The sequence below is a fragment of the Atta cephalotes genome (genome assembly GCF_000143395.1).
Source record: "Atta cephalotes unplaced genomic scaffold scaffold00064, whole genome shotgun sequence".
NCBI classification, from domain to species: Eukaryota; Metazoa; Arthropoda; class Insecta; order Hymenoptera; family Formicidae; genus Atta; species Atta cephalotes.
The window spans coordinates 380,018-386,548 of NW_012130128.1; positions in this window are offsets into that span (position 1 = coordinate 380,018).

Below are 6,531 nucleotides of genomic sequence, written 5' to 3' on the forward strand. Positions count from 1 at the left end.
AGCCGATACCGATCGTCCGTAATGGAATCGCCAGGTTTCAGCAGCTCATAGTAAACAAGATTCTTTTGGTCTCAGATACAGAGCATGATCTTCGAACTATGAATGTTCGGCCGTGGTGTTGAGGTCGATGGCAACGATTGACAGGGCTTAGCGTAATATTTTTTCTTCTTGGGGTTGTCATAGAATATCCACTTCTCATCTCCAGTCACAATCCGATGCAAAAAAACCTTTTCTCTGTTGTCTTTGAATCAGTTGTTCGCAAGTGAAAAATCGCCTTTCAATGTCTCTCAGTTTCAATTCATAAGGCATTCAATTTCCTTGTTTTTGAATCATTCCCATGGCTCTCAATCGTACAGAAACAGCTTGTCGAGTTACCCCCAATGATTCTGCAAGCTCCTCTTGCGTTTGACTCTGATCTTCTTCGAGTAATGCCTCTAATTCTTTGTCTTTGAATTTTTTTGGCTGTCCAGAACGAGGCTTGTCTTCAACGCTGAAATATCTATCCTTGAAACGTCGAAACTATTCCCTACATGACTTATCAGTTGGAGCAGTGTCACCATAAACTTCGACAAGCATTCGATAGGCTTCAGCCGCACTTTTCTTCCAATTAAATTCCAGAAAATCAAAACCTCCCACAAATGCTGCTTGGTTAACACAAAATTCGACATTTCAAACACAGTAAAATCAAGGTTTTTGTATGAAACTCAAAGCGATATAAACTGAATATTATTAGCAGATGTTTAACCTCTCTGAAACCATCAAAATCAGCTATTATTATGAACTATTCACAACAGCTATCTTTACGGAAACGGACCGATTTGTACTCTCAATAATCCAGAAAAACAATTTGGCGCGTAATTCGAAAAAGATTCGAAGAAGACAAAAGATATGCAAGTACATATATAATATATATTAGGTGTACAACTTTGCTTCCGCCGTTTTCCTATAGATAGCTAAGCGGTAAGTGGTGGTCGAAATAAATAGATCATAGACGTCATACAATAAACTTGGGCATCTGTCAACATAACCCCATAGAAAGTTTAGTCGATTTGTGTCTGCATCATAAAGTTATTCTCGATTGAAAATGTCAGTTTACGAGCCAAATTCTCGTCATTTGCGGGAGATTTTAATTTTTTGCTTCAATATGAAGAAATCTGCGGCTGAGGTTCATCGAATGCTCTCAAATACTTATGGTGAGGCCGCTATTAGTGAAAGAACGTATCGTGAGTGGTTTCAACGCTTCAAGAACGGTGATTTTGACGTCCAAGGTCATGCTCTGTATTTGGTGGGACCAGCTCGGCGTAGTGTATTATGAACTGTTAAAACCGACTGAAACAATCACAGGCGATCGAACGCAATTGATGCGTTTGAGCCGAGCATTGAAAGACAAACGGCCGCAATACAACGAGAGACATGATAAAGTGATTTTACAGCATGACAATGCTCGACCCCATGTTGCGAAAGTCAAGACATACTTGGAAACGTTGAAATGGGAAGTCCTACCCCACCCACCGTAGACGTTGCTCCTTCTGACTATTACTTGTTTCGATCAACGGCACACGACCTGGCTGACCAGCATTTCCGGTCTTATGAAGAAGTAAAAAATTGGATCGATTCGTGGATAGCCTGAAAAGATGACCAGTTTTTTCGACGCGGGATTCGTATGCTACTCGAAAGATGGGAGAAAGTAGTGGCCAGCGATGGACAATACTTTGAATCATAAATGTATAACCAGTTTTTTACAATAAAGCCTCGAATTTCGGAAAAAAACGGCGGAAGCAAAGTTGTACACCTAATATTTTATAGTAATTTATGATTGAATTAATTAAAGCAATGAAGATCTAGCTTTGATAATTGATGTAAATGTAATTGGCATTTTTAAATTTCTAGTATTGATTGTGGCTGCGTTCCATTGCACGCATAATGTGCATGATGTATCATTTTATCCTTGTTTGACAGTAGGCGAAAGTCAAGAATAAAATGATACATTATACGCATTATGCGTGAAACGGAAGATATTTTTCCGAAAAACTAAAACACTATAAATGTAAATGTTCGCATATCCGTCATTTTTACTCTTTTCTTCACTTCTTGCTCTGTTTCTGTTCCCACTCCGCCGCTGAGCTGAGAAGCTTATGGTCGTTATTAGTTATAGGTTTTGATTTATTAATACAGTTTACCGCAACAAGGCATTTTATAAATTTTTTTGCCTTCATTAATATATAATATTTCAGTTTTTTATATTCTTTTTCTCTTAGCCTTATGGTAAAATTTCGAAGTGCGGAAATATAGCTACAAGGTTTCCAACAGCTTAGAAGCTATAATGAACAATTGGAATTTTACCATAAGATTAAAAGACGAAAAGAAGGATATAAAAAAACTGAAATATTATATATTATCGAAGGCAAAAAAAATTTATAAAATTTCTTGTGTTGCGATAAACTGTATCAATAGATCAGAAAAAGGTATTCGATTATTTAAATTTCCTGCAGATAATATAATTCGTCGATAACTTACTGTATTGCTGTAAAATAAATATATGACTTGTGAATAAATATCACTACACTTTCTGCAAATGAGAAATTTCAATCCTTTTCTTCAAACTGATACATATTTGGCACCTTATCTAGAAATAATCTGAACACCAAACATTCTTCAGGTCCTGCACTAATATTACGATAGATATTCAACTGATTTTGAATGCAACAATGGAATGAAAGGAGCTACAAATTTCAAGCAGCAAATACAAGTCATAACCTGTAATGATAATTAAACAAGTCATAACTCGTCATTGTAATAGAATGGGGAGCAAGGAGTAGAAAAAGGAAAAATGATGGACGAATATCTATGTTTCTAGTGCTCTAGAAAAACTAGACTGAAAAATGTTAGTACTAAAAAAATCCCTAGGCAACATGATTTTAATTTGTACGGATTAGTAACACTGTTGAAGTAGTATGTCCAGAAGTTTATGATATGGACTTATGGACGAACTTATGGACCTACTTCAACGATGTTACCAAAGTTTCCTCTGGAATCATACATACGACATATTAGGGAAATACTATAGTATGCATTACATATAGCATTTCCCTAGTTTTTCGTATGCGATACTTTTCAAAAACAGGGGTTCTGTACTGCTTTCTGCATCATATATTTCTCTCTCTCTCTCTCTCTCTCTCTCTCTCTTTCTCTCTCTCTCCAGTTATCTCCTAATATGCGAGTTGGTAAGCATATCTTTTCATGTAACAGGTAGTCATTAAGAATGAACAGAAGTGCTAACCTGTGTTAACGTATCTGTCGGCAATCATAGCTGACCGTTATCGATCGGTAATTATTGATAATTATATGCCGAGGTATCGATGCTCGAGGTATTTCCATTCTAGAAAGTGGAAATCTAGGAATTTTATTCGTATTTTTCATATACATTCTGATAAGTTTTCTCTAAAAAATGTAAAAATCTTGTAGACAATATTAAGGCTTCTGACTACTCAGGCAAGAATTCTATATTGACGGTGGCGACAAAATCAAACGGCGATCTAGTGAGACCGGTAGTCATACACTTAAGCATGAGCCCATGTCCGTGTGCTTGCCTGCGGCGCGCCGACTAAACGAGACAACAAAAACCTTCTCAGGTTCTGAGCACAAGAATTGTCGTAACATTTACTTAGACTTAAATTGTGACGTAGGTACGCACAAGCTATCACGTACGCCAAAGCTTGTGCGTTACTTACGTCTACAACTTACACTAGTTTCAAGCGACCGAAAATGCTTTCTCGGCAATTTCGGCCACTCGGCGGCTCCTAGGCATCAATAAGAGGCGGGGAACATTCTAAATAACATAAGTTTTAATAAATTGTAATAATAGTGTATCTCTCCCATTAATCCAGAATAAATCATGTTAAAATGCAATAATTTACGAGATATTTAATTGTTTATGATTTTTCATGCGCGTTGATATGAGTACATCCTTCCTTTATAAACTCGAGTAGCAAGAATAGTTCAGTAGAAGTAAAATTTTATCGAAAAAAAATTATAAACCAGCATTTCTTTTCACGAAAGTTTCGAAAAGTCATCAGAAAAGAAATACGTATGTTTGAGACTTGAGACTGTGAAGAAAATATGCGAAAAAAAAATCGAATAGTTGCAAAAAGCACATTTTTCGCTTATAAAACGAAAGATATTGATTGTATAAAAAAAAATTCAGTATAAAAAATGTAAGTATTCGAAATACCTACAAAAGACATGGAACATTAAAATCGATCTATTAGTTCAGTAGAAAAAAAAATAAAAAATATTTTTGGTAAAAAAGTCTTTTTTACTCGCTCTTTCATTGAGATTTAAACACAAAGCTTTGAAATTCTCGTAATGATGAACAAATCTAGCTTTGAACAAACATGAAATGTTCATTAGTTTTTGCAAAAAGCCATTTGTTCATTAAAAACCTATCTGCGGAAAACATTTTTAATTTTTTCATCTTTGAGCAGTCGCACTTCAATTTATATAGAGGTGATTTTTCTTCTTCAAGAGTTGCATTATCACGCATACTTAATAACAAAATGATTTTTTGCAGTTAAACTATTATAAAACGACTTTTAAAAGTGGAAATCTTTTTCCATAAAAAAAAGGAATAATCCGCATTAATATGCATCATATCAAATAATCGTGTGAAGCATTCAACATCTTTTCCTACGAATTAAAAAAAAGATTACCCTCCGATTATTAGGAATCGAGATAACAATTTTTTTTCAAAAAATCACTGTGGCTCTAATTTTTAAGATTAAGAATTCCGTCTGGCACCAATCTACCAAGGAAGAATTGAATTTGCTGTTAAAAAATTCTGGAATTTTTTACTGCCGAAAAAGTTTGTTTAAAATCATTGGAAAGTTGAAGAACGCGAGCGAGACAGTACGCCGGGCGGAGTGAGGGAATCCGGCGCGTAGTCGAGTGGGAAAGATTGTGCCGTTCAACGATTCGCGCGTATCTGATTTCAAGCGTTAAAATTGGAGACATTTCGTTATTATTTGCTTAATTATGAAAATGTGACTTGTCTCGTATTTATCAAAGTCATAATTCGATAAAAATTAAAGTTACTTCGAATTTTATATGTAAAAGTATATATTTTATTCGTTTGAACAGCTATCGGACAGTGTGTGTTTCTGCCCGAATTTAGGTTCACTTTATGTGCTTTTTACGACCATTTATTGACTGTCAAGAAGGAAAGGACAATTTTCATCAATTTTTACAAGTGTTTTAAAGCAATTTTGTCATTTCGTTTCATTCAAATGTATTTATTTAAAAATGGCATGCAATGTAAATTAACGTGTCATTCCTCGCTTCTGACGTCACGATTCCAACATAGCCGTCACGACTAGACAGGAGCCTTAAGAATCTTTATTTTTAGACCGCATATGAGAACACAGGTTGCACAAGGCTTTGGTTACACAACATTTTCCCGAAAAACTAGACTAGAAAATGTTGGTATTAACAAAAACAACCCTTAGTCCGGATCCTCATACAGACACAGAGCATTGATTGATGACAAATCTATTGTGGGAATAAAATTTACCTCCATTACTCGTTTTTCATCAATCAGCATTCGATGAAAAGCGCTGTTGCCCGTATAAGAATCCGGGCTTAGACAACACGATTTTAATTTGTACGGATTAGTAACACCGTTGAAGTAGTTCGTCCATACCACAAATTATGGACTTACTTCTACTACTACTTTAACAATGTTACTATTCTGTATAAATTAATTAATCGTGTTGCCTAGGGGCTTTTTTAGTATCAACATTTTCCAATCTAGTTTTTGAGAAAATGTCATGTAACCTTTTCACGCAATTGTCTTTCGTCTAATGTCAAACAAGGATAAAATACATCACGCGTACAACGGAACGCAGCTTCAACTAGAAATTCAATACTAGAAATCTAAACTGGAAAATCAATACTAGAAATTTAAAAATGTCAATTACGCTAGCTATTATGCCAGCTAAAGCTTTATTAAATTAATTTGAATAATTCAATCATAAATTACTAATATATACTTGCTTACTATATATACTTGCATTCCTTTTGTAGTCTTTTTCGAGCTGTGCATCGAATTGTTTTTCCGAACTATAAAGACGAAAATTAATAATATAATTAATCTATTGTCAATCTGCGTCAAGTTGCAGCAGAATCTGTTCGGTTTCTATCACCAATTTGCTGGCATAGCAATCAGACTTTATCATATTTTTGATGATAGATGACATTTTCCCGAAAAATTCCGGAGGAGATAATATTGATATCAACGAAAATTTCTAAATGACATAATTTTAATTTTTATGGATAGCACTGTTCAAATCGTCATATGTGATTTTTCTTCAGCTTTAAAAAATAAATTTTCTGCTTTAAAAGCTTAAATTATTTTCGTTTTTATAGAAGAGAATTTGTTTTTAAAAGACAAATAATCAAATTCTCCGCTATAAAAACAAAAAAATATGTAATACAAAAAATTATGTGGTATTATGCGAGGAATAAAAATTATATTAG